The sequence below is a fragment of the Aulonocara sp. 'chitande type north' Nkhata Bay genome, linkage group LG6 (assembly GCF_057382095.1).
Source record: "Aulonocara sp. 'chitande type north' Nkhata Bay isolate Kocher_YH1m ecotype deep benthic linkage group LG6, A_spYH_male_GT1.1, whole genome shotgun sequence".
In the NCBI taxonomy this organism is placed as follows: Eukaryota; Metazoa; Chordata; class Actinopteri; order Cichliformes; family Cichlidae; genus Aulonocara; species Aulonocara sp. 'chitande type north' Nkhata Bay.
The window spans coordinates 24,442,445-24,463,488 of record NC_141349.1 but is presented as its reverse complement, the minus strand read 5'-3'; positions in this window follow the sequence as shown (position 1 = coordinate 24,463,488).

Below are 21,044 nucleotides of genomic sequence, written 5' to 3'. Positions count from 1 at the left end.
CACTTCTTATCATATTGTTTGTGGGCCTTTCTGTCTGTGTTCATTTCATGTCAAACAACTTTGTGTTCCTGTCAAAAATGACCGTCTCATTAAGACTCATCATAAAAACTATAATTATTGATATGCTATCACTACTTGTTGCTCTAGATCTTTTTATCTGCTTAAGTTCTTGTGAACATTACAATTTTCAAACTTCTGTTTGGTATTTGTGGCCCGTATGTCTCATTAATCTGAGTTTATATGCTTTGAATTTGAGTTCTAAAAAAAGAATTTCCAACTTTAAGAAATACTTGGATGAAATATATTGTACTGCTGATCACAAACTTTTCACAAAAAATAACTCCTGTAGTGTTCCCAGTCACGTTTGACTAGGAAGATTTTATTTGTGTATTAGGGAAATTATCCCAAAACTACACTGGTGGGTCTCCCAGTATAAATCTGCATGCTCCAGACATAACTTGTTCTGGCATCATATGTTACCCATATCTTTGTACCATTTTTAGATTGACAGATGCTCATCGACTGTGATTTTGGACTTGGGATACAGATGAGTAGCTGCTCCACAAACCTATTTGATCACTGCCAATTTGTATTGTTGATGGCAACCTGGTCTTGTATCTCCATTGTCAAAGCGAATCACCGTAACAGCGTAATAAAATTTCTTGAGTGAGTTGATGGCCTGAAATATTTTCTGACCAGACTCTGCATCCCATAAACTGTTGGTAGATTAATTTCTTGATCTGCTTTGATCTGATTTGCTTGATGTCTTTCTGGGTTACCACCTTCCAGCTGTCCTTGTAAGTCTTTTTCCTCTCCGAGTCGATCATGTTTACTGCTATGGTTTTAATAGACTGAGGAAGTGTTCAAAGCAGGATCTGATGTCATCAATTCAGGATATGGCACATTTTGTTGCCCCTGCATCATCCTGATGATATTTTCAATTGAAAGCCCAACTTGATTCTTCTTTGGCCGTCCTCTTCATCACTGAATTCCTCCCCACCAGTCATTTCTTGGTCTGGATTGCACTAATTTTATTCCGTGCCGTCTTTAGCTCCGACGCTTCCTCCTCTAATCCAGACCTTCCCAAAGAGTGGGGCCAGCCCCCTAGGGGAGGTGCAGAGTCATGGCAGGGGGGGCACGGGATGAAAAAGGGGGGGGGGGACAAAACGCTTGGACACTGCTAGCATGGCCGCCTACAGAAACGCAAAGCAGGAGATGAAGCATCGCTGAATATGCTTCCAAACCAACTTCATTCTAAGCCAAAGACTAGAAAATATGGTGAAGCATATCTGCCCTTTGGTTTCACCTGCACAAGTGCCAAGGTAGGTCTCCCTGCAGAATTGCTTTTCCCTTCGTCGACTCGGGAGCAGCGCTGGGCTGTTTAAATCACGGACAAACAGTATCCCACATTCTTGATTTTTAGTTCACAAACACTTCTTGTAATGACCAACTACTCCTGACATACAGTAAAGTTACAGCTGGATACAAATAACATCAGGCTGATCCTGTCGCGATTTGTTCCCTCGGTTCAAACAGTATCCCACAGCTGTTGATGTTTTTAAACCTATTTTGCACAGAGGCATTTTTTGAAAAATGTATTGATAGCAATGTTGAACATTATTACACAGGAAAAAAACAACTACACGTAAAATAATCACATTGTGAGGTCTCTGCCTTTCTAAATGGAGGGACAGTAACTGCGTGTAAAACCTGCAGATAGTCAGATTAACAGTATTTTGTCTCTATCTGCCATTCTGCAATTCATCTCATGTAAACAATAACGTAGCGCACAGCGTGATGTGAAAAAAGGCACATACCTTTGACGTTGAGTGACGAACTCTGTATTCCTCGTCCACACGTAAACGCAAAAAAGGAGTTTTAAAAAAAATCTGTTTTCGGTGATTCAAAACGTCGTTTACATGTGGACGAAACAGCTGCGTTTTCAAAAATACCTGTGTAGGTGCGGACGCAGCGTAACAGAGTCAGCCACCGATTGTGCAAGTTCCCCCACTTAAAATGATGACAGAGGTCAGTAATTTGCACCAGAGGTACACTTCAACTGTGAGAGACAGAATGTGAAAAAAAATCCATGAATTCACATGGTAGGATTTGTAAAGAATTTATTCGTAAATCAGGGTGGAAAATAAGTATTTGGTCACCTCAAACAAGGAAAATCTCTGGCTCTCACAGACCTGTAACGTCTTCTGTAAGAAGCTTTTCTGTCCCCCACTCGTTACCTGTATGAATGGCACCTGTTTGAACTCATCATCTGTATAAAAGACACCTGTCCACAGCCTCAAACAGTCAGACTCCAAACTCCGCCATGGCCAAGACCAAAGAGCTTTCGAAGGACACCAGGAAAAGTATTGTAGACCTGCACCAGACTGGGAAGAGTGAATCTACAATAGGCAAGCAGCTTGGTGTGAAAAAATCAACTGTGGGAGCAATCATCAGAAAATGGAAGACATACAAGACCACTGATAATCTCCCTCGATCTGGGGCTCCACGCAAGATCTCATCCCGTGGGGTCAAAATGATCATGAGAACGGTGAGCAAAGATCCCAGAACCACACGGGGGGAGCTGGTGAATGACCTGCAGAGAGCTGGGACCAAAGTAACAAAGGTCACCATCAGTAACACACTACAACGGCAGGGAATCAAATCCCGCAGTGCCAGACGTGTTCCGCTGCTGAAGCCAGTGCATGTCCAGGCCCGTCTGAAGTTTGCCAGAGAGCACATGGATGATACAGCAGAGGATTGGGAGAATGTCATGTGGTCAGATGAAACCAAAGTAGAACTTTTTGGTATAAACTCAACTCGTCGTGTTTGGAGGAAGAAGAATACTGAGTTGCATCCCAAGAACACCATACCTACTGTGAAGCATGGGGGTGGAAACATCATGCTATGGGGCTGTTTTTCTGCCAAGGGGACAGGACGACTGATCCGTGTTAAGGACAGAATGAATGGGGCCATGTATCGTGAGATTTTGAGCCAAAACCTCCTTCCATCAGTGAGAACTTTGAAGATGAAACGAGGCTGGGTCTTCCAACATGACAATGATCCAAAACACACCGCCCGGGCAACAAAGGAGTGGCTCCGTAAGAAGCATTTGAAAGTCCTGGAGTGGCCTAGCCAGTCTCCAGACCTCAACCCCATAGAAAATCTGTGGCGGGAGTTGAAAGTCCGTGTTGCTCAGCGACAGCCCCAAAACATCACTGCTCTCGAGAAGATCTGCATGGAGGAATGGGCCAAAATACCAGCTACTGTGTGTGCAAACCTGGTAAAGACCTATAGTAAACGTTTGACCTCTGTCATTGCCAACAAAGGTTATGTTACAAAGTATTGAGTTGTATTTTTGTTATTGACCAAATACTTATTTTCCACCCTGATTTACGAATAAATTCTTTACAAATCCTACCATGTGGATTCATGGATTTTTTTTTCACATTCTGTCTCTCACAGTTGAAGTGTACCTCTGGTGCAAATTACTGACCTCTGTCATCATTTTAAGTGGGGGAACTTGCACAATCGGTGGCTGACTAAATACTTTTTTGCCCCACTGTATATCGACCTGCCATGGTGCTGCCACGCAGTGACCTGTGAGCAAGGCTTTAAAAAAGCATGATACAACAAAGCTATGAGAAAAGTTCAGAGTTATTGAAACAATTTTGTAACTGTCTATGAGAAATGCCAACACAGGAATGGTTCTCATGGAGAAGAAACTCTACTGGGCCAAAGTTTTTGTAGTGGTTGCCAATGAACCCAAGCTGTACGCATGTGTGTGTGCACACACATGCATGTTGTTTAGGGTAATTACTGTATTCCCCCCGTTCATTTTTAATGACCAATTATGTTTGACTTGGAATACCAAAAGTATGTTGAATAAAACACACAAATTAGACACAAACTGCATTTTTCTGAAGTAAAACTTATAAATCAGGCAAAATGTGACCCAAACACAACACTAAGGCTAATGTGGTGGCAATTTCTTTTCTCATGTATTAATCACATATTTTAATCATATCATTTTAGTATAGCAAGGTCGCTCCTGACACCAGTTGTATGCATGCATGTAGAATGTTATCACAAGTGTTATTGCACCTTCACAGAGGGCACATTGTAGACTTGAAGATCTCCAGACATCCTGCTCATAGGGAGGTGACGGGTGGTGTCACTTCACCTATTTTCCTATTACCTAAGATTTTCCAAAACAAACTCAAACCATAATATTTCATAGATTATTCGTTTGCATCTCACGGTGAACCGTCTCCTTCTGGAAAGTGTCTTTCTCCTGTCTCCAGAAAGTTGATTCTGTTCATCTGGACATAGCGTAGCGTGGAAGAAGTCACTTGGATGAGTGACAAAACGCTACGTCCAGATGAACAGAATCAACTTTTTGGAGATACTTTCCTGGATGATTGAGAATGCATCAAGATGTCTTTCTCCTGGTTATTATGTAAAGGTTTGAAAAGGATCCCACAATCCTCCACCACTGTTGTTTTCTCAATGCCTTTTCTAACTTTTTTTCCTTTAAATTACCAGTGTGTGCTGCTGTCTGTGCTGCTTTTCTTGATTTGGCCGTTCCTAATGGTCCAGATCTATTTTGATGGACTTGCTTTGCTTTGGAAGTCTAATGATGGCTATTTTCACCAAGCATTAAAAGCTCCTGTGTGCGATCACAGCAAATGGATCCAAATGCAAGTGCCACACATGGAATCCTCTCCAAAACCTTTTTACCTGCTGAATTTATATAGAAGTAGAGCTGGGCGATAGAACGATAACGATATGTATCGCGATATAACTTTTACTCGATAGAGAAATTAAGCTATCGCGATAGACCTCGCCGCTCTTGTCCTCTTAAAATTAAAATTTTTTTTAAAAAAAGGTCAGCCAATCCAAACTAAGTAGCGCAGAGCCGAACCAATCACAGCCGCAGCGTCACGTCGCGTGACTTGTTACGTACAGCACAAGTGCCAAGCCGCACGTGTGTTTGTTTGGGAAGCAGCCAGCGGGTAATGGAGCCAGCGCGTAATGGAGGAAATGAGTGTGCCGACTAGAAAAATCAACCGAGCGTGACCGAAGAGAAAACAGATGACGGTTCCAATGCCGGAGAGATTGTCGAACGGAAGAGCCATAGAAGTTCCGTAGTGTGAAGGTATTTCGGCTATTTCAAGTCTGACAAAAAACAGAGTAGCGTGCACTGTAAATTGTGCCGAAAGCAAGTCTGCAAATACAATAAACTGGTGCATGCGTCACACTGCGCCACGTTATTGTTTCGGTGAAATGAATTTCTACAATACTGTTACTGTTAATTCTACTCTCTGCAGTGTTTAAATGCTTACATATACACACAGTTACTGTCCCTCCACACATACGACTCGGTTCTGCTTCTATGCCGCAGCTTTGTTTACTTTTTCCCACCGAGGCTTCTAGACTTCTGATTGGCCAACATTTCTGCACGGTTAGGAATCTAGCGCCACCTGCTGCTTTGGCATGTTCATAGCAGCGTTTTCCTTCATTTCTGCCTTTATGTGTGGACGGGATTATTTTTTAAAACGAAAACGGAAAATCTCCGTTTTCAAAAATACCCGTGTACGTGTGGACGTAGCCTCAGTCTCTGACTGGAAGCGCTAATTCGTCATTCGGCTTTTGTCAGACTAAAGTAACTGTTAAAACTGTTTGAAAAGCTCAGCTATACAACAAGGAGAGATTGAGAATTTCCTTTTAGTTCTCAGTTTATTTGATATTGACAAAAGTTAGTCAGTTTTGTCTGTTCTTCTGTAAAACAAACTAAGATTTATTTTTAGAATTAATATTTTGTTTCTAAGTGGAATTGACAATTTAGTCTGTTTCGTTTGTTCTATTTTGAAACTTAAACGCTTTAGCGGCTGCCTTTTGTGTAGTTTGCAATATTTGCCTTTATTTATCTGAAAAAGTCTCATGTTCCTTAAGTACATCTACCCTGTTGAACTTATTATGGGAAATAAATATTTAAATAAAAACAAGCTGCTGATTATTTCACATTTTACTTGTGAGCAACGGCACATTTAAATCTTACAAATATAGTTATTTGGCTTATATCGTGATAGATATCGTTATCGCCTGAAATGAAAAAAACATATCGTGATATGAAAAAATCTCATATCGCCCAGCTCTATATAGAAGTGAGAAAGAAAAGCTCTCTGTGAGGAAAATGTCCCATTACTTTTACACCTTTAAGAACAGGGGGCTGTGTATAAAAATAGCAGTAATTAATTCTGGCCTAGAGCATTGTTTAACCCCTCCACTTAAATTTATCATTAGTCATGGCTAATGATGGGAGGCGGAGAGACGAAGCCGTAACAAAAGATACAAATTTATCAGCCAAAAGCCCCTAAATTAACATGTAAGGTGGTGTAACCTAGAATAACCAGGCCAAAGGAACTAAATAAACAGCACGAAGTTGGGCAGAGGGAGAGTGAGCAAAGACTAAGGGTGTTTGTTTAGTTTTATAAATATAGTTTTATTTACTCTGGTGAAAATCATCTGTTGAATTTGTACAATTCCAGCTTTTATCGAAAAGATAAAACTCCAAGTGAACCAAAATGTGTCAGTGCAAAACGCGTTCAGTCCACGTCAGGCTGGATGTTTCTGCGGTGGGAGGAAGTAAGTCAATAAGTAAATAAACTTCCTAAAATTCGTTTAAAATGGTTCCTAAAATTCATCCGACACACTCAAAACAACAAAACAGCCCATCTTCCAAAACAGTCCATGAGATCAGCACTTTCCAAAAAAGTTGACTGGTCCCTCTGAGGACTCTGCATTTGTAGCATTTATCGGGTTATTTATTTATATTTATTATTATTATCTATTTATAAATTTGTTTGTTTTTTACAAGAGCTATGACTTAGAGATTTAAACAAAGAAAACGATATTTCTTGTTGACCTCAAACTTTGTTACCCAGTTTATATGCTAATAAGCTGAAGATATGATATTGTGAATATTGTTTTGATTAGCCATTAGTGACCTGACCATAATTGCAAGCCACAAAAAGAGCAATATTTTCAGAATGAATCCAATCCACTGTGGGGTTATGTTTGTACAACCATGCACGACGTCGAAAAATAAAATAACAACGAAGCCAGACTTCTAAAGTTAATGAAATTCAAAATGCAAATAATAATAATGAAAACTCATTTTAAAATATTTACTTGAGGAATACAACAGTGAAAGAGGATATGAGAAATAATAATAATAATAATAATAATAAAGACAATAAATACACGCTCACAGGTCATCAGGTACACCTTGCTCATATGAGGTTGGACCCCGTCTTCCTTGAGAACTGACTTAATTCTTCACAGCACAGATTCAACAAAGTGCTGAAAACAATCCTCGGAGATTGTGGATGATGTTGACATGAAAGTATCTCACAGTTTGCAGATTTGTCAGCTGCAAAGCTGAATTTCCTATTCCACCGCATGCTAAAAGTGATCTGTTTGATTGAGATCTGGTGACTGTGGAGAGCATTTTAGTTCAGTGAATTCATTGTTATTTTCATGAAACCAGTTTGAGATCACCGGAGCTCTGTGACATCCATTAGAAGATGGATATGCTGTGGTCACAAATTTCTGTTACGACCAGCAACGATACTCAGACTGTGGTGTTTAAATGATGCTCACTTTGTATTAAGGGGACCAAAGTGTGCCAAGAAGATATCCTCCACACCCTTACGCCACCAGCAGCCTAAATGTTGATAGGAGGTGGGCGCTGAATGTTTGTACCTAATAAATAAATGAATGCATAACATATAATTTTATCTCTCTTTCAGTTCAATAAGGTAGTTTTAGGATACTTTGTGCAAAAACAGTTGCAACAGTGTATCCACTGATACATTTAATCAATAAGAACATTTAATAAATTAAAAGATGCCCCATAGAAGCCAGGCTTAACCGCTGGATTTTTAAAGATAGGAGTATCTTCTACTGTTCTTAGATCTTGTGGAAGGCTGCTCCAGAGACTCACAACATAAAGACTGAAATGAGCACCATGGACTCTTTTTATTTTTGTATTGGAGCAGATAAGAGAATAGACAGAGGAGTTTATGAGGCTTCCTTTTGTTTAAATACTGTTGAGCATTTCTCGATAGTCTTGTGAAGAGATTACGGCTATTTGTAGAATAATTACTAAACTTTAAAATTATAAATGAATATGTTTCTGACTAATTGTGGAGATTTATGGATGAACTGCAGCCGATTACTGTATTCTGTCCAACCTGCAGGTTATAAAAGAGAGCTACGGCTTTTCCACGTGCAGCTCACAGAGAGAGAAATGTTCCTGCAATGATAAAAAGCTGTTTATGTGAAATGCCACAAAATGACCTTTGAAATTAAAAAGCTAAAACTGGGGTGAGTGTTTTAGCACAAAATCACCAGCTGCCACGCTGATTAAATGTTAAAACCTTTATTAACCACTTGTCTTTGAAAAGTAAATAATTACATAGATTTATCTCATCAATGTCTCATCATGCGCACACGTCACAGCTGGTACACAGAGTGTCGGTGAGGGTTTTACTGTCACACACCTGAGGTTTCCAAATAGCTTGTCGCAGGATTTAATGCTTAAGCTGGTTTTTAATGCACTTCGGGAAATCTACTTTCAGAGAGGAGGTCGCTCTAGGAGTTCAATCTTTTATGTTTAGAAGGAAGTATGTTTTTTTTTTATTTTTTATTGGAATTTCATTTGAGATGTCTTTGGTTTGAATTTTCATACTCGACTGTCTAATATGTAGGGAGTCACTGCACCAAACAGTCACAGTTTTGATGAAACTGTTGGTCAAATATGCGTATTTATACACGGAGTACTTGTATAAATGTATACAGGGACAGGTTGTAATTATTGTGCTCATGTACTCGTACTCTCTGTCATTGTATTTTACCTCAAACTTTGATTATCAAGTAATCCCATCCATTTCCTAAAGAAGCAAATAAACAACATTAAATAATCAGTTTCTCTGGTGAGTTTTTCACAGTAGCTTTTAGAGCTGCTGAGTTAAAGCCTGTTGAATATGCTGTGGACATTTGCTTTTCATCATGCAGCTTAATCTGAGATTACCGAAAAGCACCACTGAACGACACAGGAAATCATTCCTGCCTGTGGCCATCTCCCTGTACAACGCATCCACTTAACACACTGTTTGCTGCTACAGCTACACATGTTTCTTTTCCAACTATTTATTTATAAGTGACTTATGTATGTATGTATGTATATATATGTATATATTGTACTATTCTTAGTTAGTGTATTGTCTGTCTTGTCTTAATGTTGGTTTAAAATGGAGCACTGTAACAAAAAATAATTTCCCCCAGGGATCAATAAAGTATTCTGATTCTGATTCTGATTCTGATGATTAATCAGGTTGTGTCTAGAAAGGTTCAGGACTGTAGTAACTGTGTGGAAAAGGCAGAAAACTTCAAACAACCCTTTGAGTGACTGAGGAAAATAATTCATAATCATCAAACACCAAATGTCCTCAAACTCAGCATCAGAGAATCCCATAGGTCCTCACAATGACATGGAGTACACAAACAGTGGCTTCAGACACCAGCACAGTGCCCTTTAAAACTTTTAAAACATTTAAAACTTACTGATGTACGTTTTAGTCCCCATAAGGAAGATAGTCCCTGATATATTACAGTGAAATCAGAGTAAGGTCCCCGCATCATAAGAAAAACCTGGACCACACACACACACACATCAGTTACTTTATAAAGGCACTGGTTTATGGACTGTCTTGCTATTAAGAAGAAGTGAATCTCTAATGGAAATGCATGCGGCATTTCAAAATAGCTTTAGTACATCAAGACCTTGAACTAGTTTAATACAAAATGAATCATTCATGCGATTTACAAAAGAAAAATAACCTTCTACCTGCTGGCAACCATGTGCCAACTATACATCTACGTTCCCAGTCCACATGGTGCAAATGCCAAAGGCATAAATCAGTTTAAAGCTACTTGTTATTGGCCAATTACAGCATAAGCAATCTTAAACCACTTTACATCAGAATGCTAAAACCCTAGAATACAAAGAAAAACCCAACAATTTGCTTCAAGTAAGCAAATAAAGCAAATATTACAAGAAATAGAAGCCTTTTAGCAGCAGCTTTGGATGCTGAAATACCTGCAGGAAGAGAGGGAGTGAAAGAAGCACAAACTACAGGAGACACAAACACCACATTACACTGCGTTCCAAATTATTATGCAAATTGTGTTTAAGTGTCATGAAGATTAAATAAGTTGTTTTTCAATTAAACCCATGGATGAAATTGTGTCTCAGGGCTCTTTGGATGACTAAACTCAGTCTTGGACACCTGTGATCATTAGTTTGCCAGGTGAGCCCAATTAAAGGAAAAACTACTAAAGAAGGATGTTCCACATTATTAAGCAGACCACCATTTTCAAGCAATATAGGAAAGAAACATGATCTCTCTGCTGCTGAAAAGCGTGAAATAGTTGAATGCCTTGGACACGTAATGAAAACCTCATATTTCACGAAAACTTAAGCGTGATCACCGTAATGTAAGAAATTTGTGGCTCAGTCAGAGCACACATGGGTTCATGCAGATAAAGGCACAATGATGAAGGTTTCTGCCAGACAAATGCATCAGACTAAGAGAGCAGCTGCTAAAAGGCCATAACAAAGCAGCAAACACATATTTGAAGCTGCTGGTGCCTCTGGAGCCCTGCGAACATCAAGGTGTAGGATCCTCCAGAGACTTGCAGTTGTGCATAAACCTTATATCTGGCCACCTCTAACCAATGCTCACAAGCAGAAATGGCTGCAGTGGGCCCAGAACTACATGAAGACTAATTTTCAAACAGTCCTGTTCACTGATGAGCAGAGGTGGGACCAAGTCATTGTTTTGCAAGTCTCAAGTAAGTCTCAAGTCTTTATTCTCAAGTCTCAAGTCAAGTCTCAAGTAATGTCAGGCAAGTCAGAGTCGAGTCTCAAGTCACTGGTGTAAAAGTCCGAGTCAAGTCACAAGTCTGAAATTTTCAATTTTCAGTTTTTGAATTTCAAGTCCTTTCGAGTCTTTAAAAAAAAAAATGAAAAAATAATGTTGCAGTTATGCTAAATGTAAATATTAGACCATGTAATTTTAAAATCTGTGTTTTTCTCAACACATGACAAAATAGTGAACTTAGAAAATATACACAAATTGTGAAATTGCACCTCTTTAAAATGCAGCTCAATTAAACCTAGCTCCAAGAATAATTTTCACCGACAGTTCTGAGATAAGCTGCATGTTATTCTTGGATGCGGTTGTAGGACCAGCTTTAAAATCGCATGACAAAAATATCATACACATTAAAAAAAAAACTGTATCACCAACGTAGCCTGGACAACATTTGCTAGTTAGATGAAGTCAGCTATCTCATTGTAGCATATTTATATGCATATTTATAATCATACGGTTCTTGGAGTGAGTGCATACACTCATGAAGTTTAGTAACTTCAGGTCACTGCAACAAGCCCAGGTACAGTTTACCGACGGATGGGTACAGGACCTTGAAATGCACCGTGTAGAACGAAAGACCATCGTACGTATCATAAGTTTACCAGTCTCACAAATCGTCGTCATAAATACACATTCGTTAACCGTTTATTAATAGGACCTTTGAGCTCAAGGGTAATTAATTAGTAGTGGAAATAATTTCTGGTACGCGTTACAGAAATGTAGCAGTGACAATAATATTGTATGCTGTAATCGTACTGGGCAATTAGTGATACAAAAAACCTGTTTTATCCTGTGAATAAAAGTATATGTTTTTGTCAATGTACCATAATAACAGAAGCGAAACGCAATATTGTGTCAGGACAATTCACTATTTATGCACAATAAATAAAGGAGCATAGCGCGACAATTTCTGTTCAGCGCCAGACTTGCTTGTAACCTATATCACCAATTATGTTAAGAAAAATGACGCATTAACTACAACAGCAGACTGACCTTTGTGGAAATGCTTGGAGCAGACTAACCTATGAGCTGGAGTGTTCTGGGACGTTATATTTGGTCTTTGAATGGCTGCAATCCAGGCCATCCGTCGCGTCTTTGTTACTTCGGAAACATGGCTCGAACAATTTCTCTTCAACGACGTAATCCGATAACAACCGATCTCTTTACCCGTCGGCTTCCCGTGGCTGTCATGCGACCGGCTATTGCAGTTAATAACACAACAGCTTCTTGACATTTTTGTGTTTCTTTTTATCGCTGTATAACTGATTTTAATTGAAAGCCTGCGTGTGCTAGTACCTCTTGCCACGAGTTCCCAGAATCCTTTGCGGTTTTACCCCTGAATGACGTCACATTTTCAATCTCTATATAATATGCATGTTAAATTTTATATTTGGGGTGAAATATCAAGTCTTTTCAAGTAAACCGGTTCAAGTCCAATTCAAGTCCCAAGTCATTGGTGTAAAAGTCCAAGTCAAGTCACAAGTCTTAGAACATTTTTTCAAGTCAAGTCTAAAGTCATAAAATTAATGACTCGAGTCTGACTCGAGTCCAAGTCATGTGACTCGAGTCCACACCTCTGCTGATGAGTGCAATGCAACCCTTGATGGTCCAGATGGATGCAGTGGTGGATGGTTGGTGGACAGCCACCATGTCTCAACAGGGCTGCAACGTCAGCAAGGACGTGGTGGAGTCATGTTTTGAGCCGGAATCACGGGGAGAGAGCTCGTTGGCCTCTTTTGGGTCCCTGAAGGTGTGAAAATGACCTCTGCAAAGTATGTGGAGTTTCTGACTGACCACTTTCTTCCATGGTAGAAAGAGAAGAACTGTGCCTCTGCAACACAACCGTCTTCATGTAAGACAATGCACCATCTTATGCTACAGCGAATACCTCTGCATCATTGGCTGCTATCGGCATAAAAGGAGAGAAACTCATGGTGTGGTCCCCATTCTTCCCTGACTTCAATCCTATTGAGAACCTTTGGAGCATCCTCAAACAAAAAAATAAGAGGGTGGGAGGCAGTTCACATCCAAACAGCAGCTCTGGGAGGCTATTCTGACATCCTGCAAAGACATTCAAGAAGAAACTTTCCAAAAACTCACAAGTTCCATGGATGCAAGAATTGTAAAACTGCTATCAAATAAGGGGTCCTATGTTAATATGTAACTTGACCTGTTAAGATGTTTTTGATTAAATAGCTTTTGATTTCAGTAAAATTGATCTACTAATGCTGCAAATTCAACAAATGACCATTTTCAATTCTCTACTATCTATAAAATGTTTTGAAACTCTGTGCGGAATAATTTAGAACAGTGTATTTTAAGTTTATTATTTTTGAAAAACATACTTTTTCATTGGCAGTTTTGTTGAGTAACATTTGAGTTATACTCTAATGGTTGATGACTCGAAAATTATGCTGACTGTCATTTGAATCGACTATTTAGGAAAATCAGAGAAAAACATCATTTGCATAAAAATTTGGAACGCAGTGTACATGTTATGTAGTGGAATATAAATTCACGAGGGGAGGAGGGCAGAGCAGAGTGCCTCCAGCAGAATAGGCTAGATGCATAACTAACTGGTACAGCTCTAAGTACACTGTACCAAAAATGAAAGTTTGGCATCTAATGTTAAATGTAGAGAACTGAGAGCTGGTTCCAAAAGAGAGGAGCCCGACAGGTGAAAGTGGGGAACCTCTAAGATCTTAGTGGTCTGCTGGGATAATATGATGAGGTCTTTAGAATTAATTTGTGGCTTTTACAGGGAACCAATGAAGGTGAGACGTGAGAAGCACAGGTGTATATTTCAGGGAAGATGAAGAGGTCATGTCCCTCTGATGTTTCCAAGCAGAAAAATGTGAGGGTCTTTTTCTCCCAGCAAAGTTTGATTATGAGTAACAAGTGCATCCAATCACTTTTATGGTAAACATAATTATCCCCACCACATACACACAGTGTTGTGAGTTCAGTCACCTGCTGCACAGGCACCCCGCCCACACACACACACAGATTTATAACTAATAAGGTGCCAGAGGAGAAAAGGGAGTAATGACAATGTAAAAGTAAAGTGTGCATGTTAGTCCCCGTAGGGAAATAGTTCCTCTGCATTTAACCCATTCACCCAGTGAAGCAGTGGGCAGCCACCAATGCAGCGCCCGGGGAGCAGTGTGTAGGGACGGTACCTTGCTCAGGGGTACCTCAGGGTAGCTGTTAAGTGGAGTCGAACCACCGACCTTCCGATCATGGGGCCACCACTCTACCTACTGAGCTACCCCTGCCCTCATGTGCAATGACATTTTCTCAAAAAAGCTTAAAAACAAGAAAGGCGTCTATTAAGTTTAGTTTGTTAACAAATCTGTAGATACCCACTGCCTGGGCATGTTTTTAGTGAGCCTCAGTGACATAGCTGAGATGAACACGATCCTGAAAATGATCCAAAACCACAGATGTGTGTTTCAACACATCTGCGCATTCAACATGCGCAGCTGGTGCATTAAAATAAATGAATTTATCATTCACATAAACAAGGAGGCTACTTCCCAAAAAGACACAAAAACTCAGAATCTCCTGTGTGGACTGAGGCAAACAAAAAAGAGGAGAGAAGAGTGAATCATATCTGTATGAGTGTTGACTCATCAGAGATAATAGTACATTCAAAAATAATATGAGCTGAGAATAACAATTTGAAATCAATGCAAAATGCCCAGGATGCACCTGGCATTATGTTTCAACAGTGTTGACTCATTTTGTGTTTTCTTTGCATCAATGAAGACATATCCAGCATAAATTTACGCAGAAAGAGATACAAATTGATGCATTAGGGGAGGAGGGTTAGGTAAGTATTATGATGACACAGTATAACACTGAAGTTATATTTTCAAAATAATTCCCTTTTTTCTAAAAAAGAAAAAAAGTCCAAGCATAACCAAAAAAAGAGACCGGGGCCCTGTTTCAGGAAGCCGGTTTAGAAAACTCAGAGTGAAAAACGATACTCAGGGTTGAGTAACCCCGAACTGTCCAACTCGGAATATTCGGTTTCAGAAAGGCTGATAACAATTAGTTCAGTCAACGCGGAGTTGCTTTAGCCCCAAGTTAAGCGCGCGCACGAGGATACATAAAGCCCAAACAGGTAAGGTGTAATTGTATTATGAGCCATAGTGCTTGGTCTGTTTGTCCGATGTAAATCAATTGCAGTTAGAGGCTACATTAATTTTCTTTCTGTAAGCACTTATTGAAATTATCTGAGCACATTACAAGTACATATTTGCTTACTCTGTATGCTCAAATGTGACCCGTTATAGCCAACAGAAAAAAAAGCGGAGGCCCGAAAAACAGGTGGGGGTCCTCCACCACCACCACTCACAGAGGCGGAGCAGTTGGCTTCCACATTTGTGATAATGTTGGCAGCATCACATATGATCTTCACAGTGCAGAGAACACAAATTAGCATCCATTACTATAATGAAATAATTTGTTAGTTTGAAATGCTACAGGGAACCATGTACCTGCACATTAATGCTGTGGAAAGACTTCCTGTTCACATAGTCTCCTTCATTTACTGAAGGAGCAATGATTGGAATGTGAGTGCCATCTATACAGCCAATCACGCCTGGGAACCGTGAGAATAAATGTAAAATTTAAGTAGTAGTTCAAGTATCACCACATCATGAATTAAGTTTTGTTCATCCTGATACCTGCAATTTTGTGGCATCCCTCTTTGATAAATGTTGTGGGTCTATGACCGGGGAACACCACAAACGAGTACAGGAGACGTTTCAGTGCAACTGTAACATTCCTGACTGCCCGACAGACGGTAGCCTTGGAAACGTGCTCAGCATCACCAATAGGCCTATTATACAGAAAGCTCCCGTTTGCAAAAAACCGAAGTGCGATACAAATAATATGTACAGAACTGAGAGAATGTCCGTGATGTGTCACATGAGCAATATTAGGCCTGAGGATGTTATTCAAATAAATTATAGATTGTGCTGAAAAACGGTAACGTTCACACAAGAAATCATCAGGAAATGATAAAATGTCCGAACGCGCTCTAATCACTCTCTCCCGGCGGAGAGCTCTGCGGAGAATTTGGGCTTCAACATCTACTGGCTCTTCAAGGAAGGAGCACGCCATGTCTGACACTTCCTACAGTCAGGTTTCCGACAAAGAGGCGGGGACAGTCAGGGTTAGTTGAAGTAAACCTGCTAGGGGGCAGGTTAGCTTCACGGAGTGTGTCGTCATAGTAACTCACTCAGAATTAATCTAAACTCGCTTTGTGAAACCGAAAACCCAGAGTTTTCGTTAACTCAGGGTATACTTACTCAGAGTTTGCTCTAAACCGGCTTCCTGAAATAGGGCCCTGGTTGACTATTTTCATCCTCTCTCTCGGTTTGTTCTGGTTCAAACTGTGATGCGGTGAAACCGTATGATGACACTACCCAGAGTGTATTGAGAAGTAAATAACAATGGCGGCCTACTTGTAAATCGGTTATATATACAGGGAGTGCAGAATTATTAGGCAAATGAGTATTTTGTCCACATCATCCTCTTCATGCATGTTGTCTTACTCCAAGCTGTATAGGCTCGAAAGCCTACTACCAATTAAGCATATTAGGTGATGTGCATCTCTGTAATGAGAAGGGGTGTGGTCTAATGACATCAACACCCTATATCAGGTGTGCATAATTATTAGGCAACGTCCTTTCCTTTGGGAAATTGGGTCAAAAGAAGGACTTGACAGGCTCAGAAAAGTCAAAAATAGTGAGATAGCTTGCAGAGGGATGCAGCAGTCTCAAAATTGCAAAGCTTCTGAAGCGTGATCATCGAACAATCAAGCGTTTCATTCAAAATAGTCAACAGGGTCGCAAGAAGCGCGTGGAAAAACCAAGGCGCAAAATAACTGCCCATGAACTGAGAAAAGTCAAGCGTGCAGCTGCCAAGATGCCACTTGCCACCAGTTTGGCCATATTTCAGAGCTGCAACATCACTGGAGTGCCCAAAAGCACAAGGTGTGCAATACTCAGAGACATGGCCAAGGTAAGAAAGGCTGAAAGACGACCACCACTGAACAAGACACACAAGCTGAAACGTCAAGACTGGGCCAAGAAATATCTCAAGACTGGTTTTTCTAAGGTTTTATGGACTGATGAAATGAGAGTGAGTCTTGATGGGCCAGATGGATGGGCCCGTGGCTGGATTGGTAAAGGGCAGAGAGCTCCAGTCCGACTCAGACGCCAGCAAGGTGGAGGTGGAGTACTGGTTTGGGCTGGTATCATCAAAGATGAACTTGTGGGGCCTTTTCGGGTTGAGGATGGAGTCAAGCTCAACTCCCAGTCCTACTGCCAGTTTCTGGAAGACACCTTCTTCAAGCAGTGGTACAGGAAGAAGTCTGCATCCTTCAAGAAAAACATGATTTTCATGCAGGACAATGCTCCATCACACGCGTCCAAGTACTCCACAGCGTGGCTGGCAAGAAAGGGTATAAAAGAAGAAAAACTAATGACATGGCCACCTTGTTCACCTGATCTGAACCCCATTGAGAACCTGTGGTCCATCATCAAATGTGAGATTTACAAGGAGGGAAAACAGTACACCTCTCTGAACAGTGTCTGGGAGGCTGTGGTTGCTGCTGCACGCAATGTTGATGGTGGACAGATCAAAACACTGACAGAATCCATGGATGGCAGGCTTTTGAGTGTCCTTGCAAAGAAAGGTGGCTATATTGGTCGCTGATTTGTTTTTGTTTTGTTTTTGAATGTCAGAGATGTATATTTGTGAATGTGGAGATGTTATATTGGTTTCACTGGTAAAAATAAATAATTGAAATGGGTATATATTTGTTTTTTGTTAAGTTGCCTAATAATTATGCACAGTAATAGTCACCTGCACACACAGATATCCCCCTAAAATAGCTAAAACTAAAAACAAACTAAAAACTACTTCCAAAAACATTCAGCTTTGATATTAATGAGTTTTCTGGGTTCATTGAGAACATGGTTGTTGTTCAATAATAAAATTATTCCTCAAAAATACAACTTGCCTAATAATTCTGCACTCCCTGTAAAATGTGCTTAAAAGGAAAACATTTGGCGTATTTTAATTCCACATGTATATTATTGAAAGCACATACATATTTTAACACAAACATGTCTTAATAGCCGGGGTTCCTTTTAATGGTCATTGCCTGAGAAAAAGCATGCAGAGAAGAAGATCTGTAAAACCATGTCACACAAAGTAAGAAGCTATTATTAAAAACTTTAATATTTAGCAGTAACTGAAAAGAAAAATATTCTAGTTGCGATCTATGTTGCACACAGCATGTTTAAACTACTTTAACTGTTGATGCCAGAGGTCAGAGCATAACCAGACTGCTTTGAGCTGACAGGGAGGCCAGCAGTAAATCAAATATTAACTCAATGGGAACTCAAAAATTAAACCTCACTTTAACTAGACAGCACCAAATCACAATAACAGTCGCTCAGTTTTATCTGTGTCACGGCCCATGGCTCGGCATCCAGGGAGCCGTGGGAGGCTACGGTGGCCACACCCTCGGGCTGGGCCGCCTCCAAACCACCTACGTCTCATCTGAGGCAATCACCGGAGGACTACTTCAGCCAGCTCTGACAGCTTCTCTTCGCCAGTCCGTAAGTCTCCTCCCAGTGTGACCAGCATTCGGCGTGGAAGCTTGTGGCCTCCCTCCCTCCCTAGGATTCCCTTCACGGGCACCTCTCCCCTCCAAGCTCCACGGTCCTGCTCTACCTGTAAGCCTCGGCAACTTATGAAGTCTAGCTGTTCATTTCTTGACAACCTGCGTGCTGTTAACTGTGTCTCCCCTTTCTGTTGCAGTTTCCCCACGGTCCCGATTACGGTGCTCCTGGGCTCCACGCTCCTCGTTTCCCCCCGTGGTATGAGCCTTAGTTTTTCGTTTCCTTAGCGTTGTTAAAAGATTCTTCAGTTCAATAAAAACTTGTACATAGTTCTGAGCTGCGGTGTGCTGAGTCTGCTTTGGGGTCCTGTTACCTGAACACTCCGTGTTCTGTGACAATCTGGATTTACAAGCTGGAAATTAGAGGTCATCCAGGTCTTTATGTCTTTAAGATGTTCCTGCAGTTTAACTAATTGGTGTGTGCTACCTGACTTCCGACTTCATAGATAAACCTGGGTATCATCTGCAAACCAATAAAAATGCATGCTAATGATATTGCCTAAGGCAGGGGTCCCCAATGCCAGTCCCTGCAGGTTTTAGATCTCACCCTGAGTCAACACACCTGAATCACATGATCAGTTCATTACCAGGCCTCTGGAGAACTGCAAGACATGTTGAGAAGGTAATTTATCCATTTAAATCAGCTGTGATGGATCAAGGCCACATCTAAAACCTGCAGGGACACCGGCCCTCGTGGACTGGGATTGGGGACCCCTGGCCTAAGGGATCCATATATAATGTCAGCAGAATCCTAGAACCCTGTGGACTTCCCATTTACATTAACACATTGGGGTTTATTAGATATGATTCAAATCACAGCAGTGCAGTATCTATGGCATGCTCTAATTTCTATAATAAAATATTCTCAACAGTATCAAACACTGCACTGAGGTTTAGCCATACAAGCACAGACATAAATCCACTGTCAGAGGCCAAAAGAAGATCAGTATGAATATTCACTAATAAGCATAAGTTACAACCAAGTTATGCAGAAAAGCATCTCTTAAAACATGTCAAACCTTAAAGCAGATGGGCTATAGCAGCAGAAGACCAACCTGGATGCAATCTCTGTCAGCTAAGAACAGGAAATTGAGGCTACACAACAAGTTCACTATAACTGGACCATAGAAAATAAAAAAAACATTGCCTGATCTGATAAGTCTCATCCATCCTACCTTTAATCAGTGTTTCAGGCTAGTAGTGGTGTTGTAATGGTGTGGGTTATATTTACTTGGCACATTTTGGGCACCATAGTACCAAGTGATCATCGTTTGAGTACCAGAGCCGACTCGAGCAACAAATAAAGTGGCTAATGAGTGTAAAAGTTAGGCCCTACACAAATCCAAAGAAAACCTTTCAAGGTTGAAAAAGACTTTTAGTTAACAGGTAGATACTAAAATAACTACTCATATACAGCGGGGAAAATAAGTATTTGACACATCAGCATTTTTATCAGTAAGGGGATTTCCAAGTGGACTATTGACACAACATTTCCACCAGATGTTGCCATCAAGCCAAATATTGAAGTCATACAATCAAATCAGAACATATAAGTATACAAGTTAAACCATAATAAATAAAGTGAAATGACACAGGGAATAAGTATTGAACACACTTTATTCAATACTTTGTAGAAAAGCCTTTGTTGGTGATTACAGCTTCTAGACGCCTCTTGTATGGATAGACCAGTCGTCTGCATTGCTCAGGAGTGATTCTGGCCCATTCTTCCACACAAACGGTCTTTAAATCTTGAAGGTTCCTTGGGCCTCTTTTATGAACTTTAATCTTCAGTTCTCTCCATAGATTTTCTATGGGATTTAGGTCAGGTGATTGACTGGGCCATTCAAGCAACTTGATTTTCTTTCTTTGAAACCACTTCATTGTTTCCTTGGCCTTGTGTTTGGGATCATTGTCTTGCTGAAATGTCCACCCTCTTTTCATTTTTAGCTTCCTGGTAGATGGCAGCAGATTTTTATCCAGAATGTCCCGGTACATCTCTCCATTCATCCTGCCTTCAATAATATGAAGTCTGCCAGTACCCCTTGCTGAAAAGCAGCCCCAAACCATGATGCTTCCACCCCCAAACTTGACTGTTGGTATGGTGTTCTTGGGGTGGTGAGCAGTGCCATTTCTTCTCCAAACATGGTGTGTAGAATGACTGCCAAAAAGTTCAATTTTGCTTTCATCTGACCATACTATAGTCGTCCAATAATCCACAGGCTTCTCCAAATGCTGTTGCGCAAATTTTAACCGAGCCTTGACATGCTTTTTGTTCAGCAATGGAGTCTTGCGTGGTGAGCGTGCATGGATGCCATGGCGGTTCAGTGCATTGCTTATAGTTT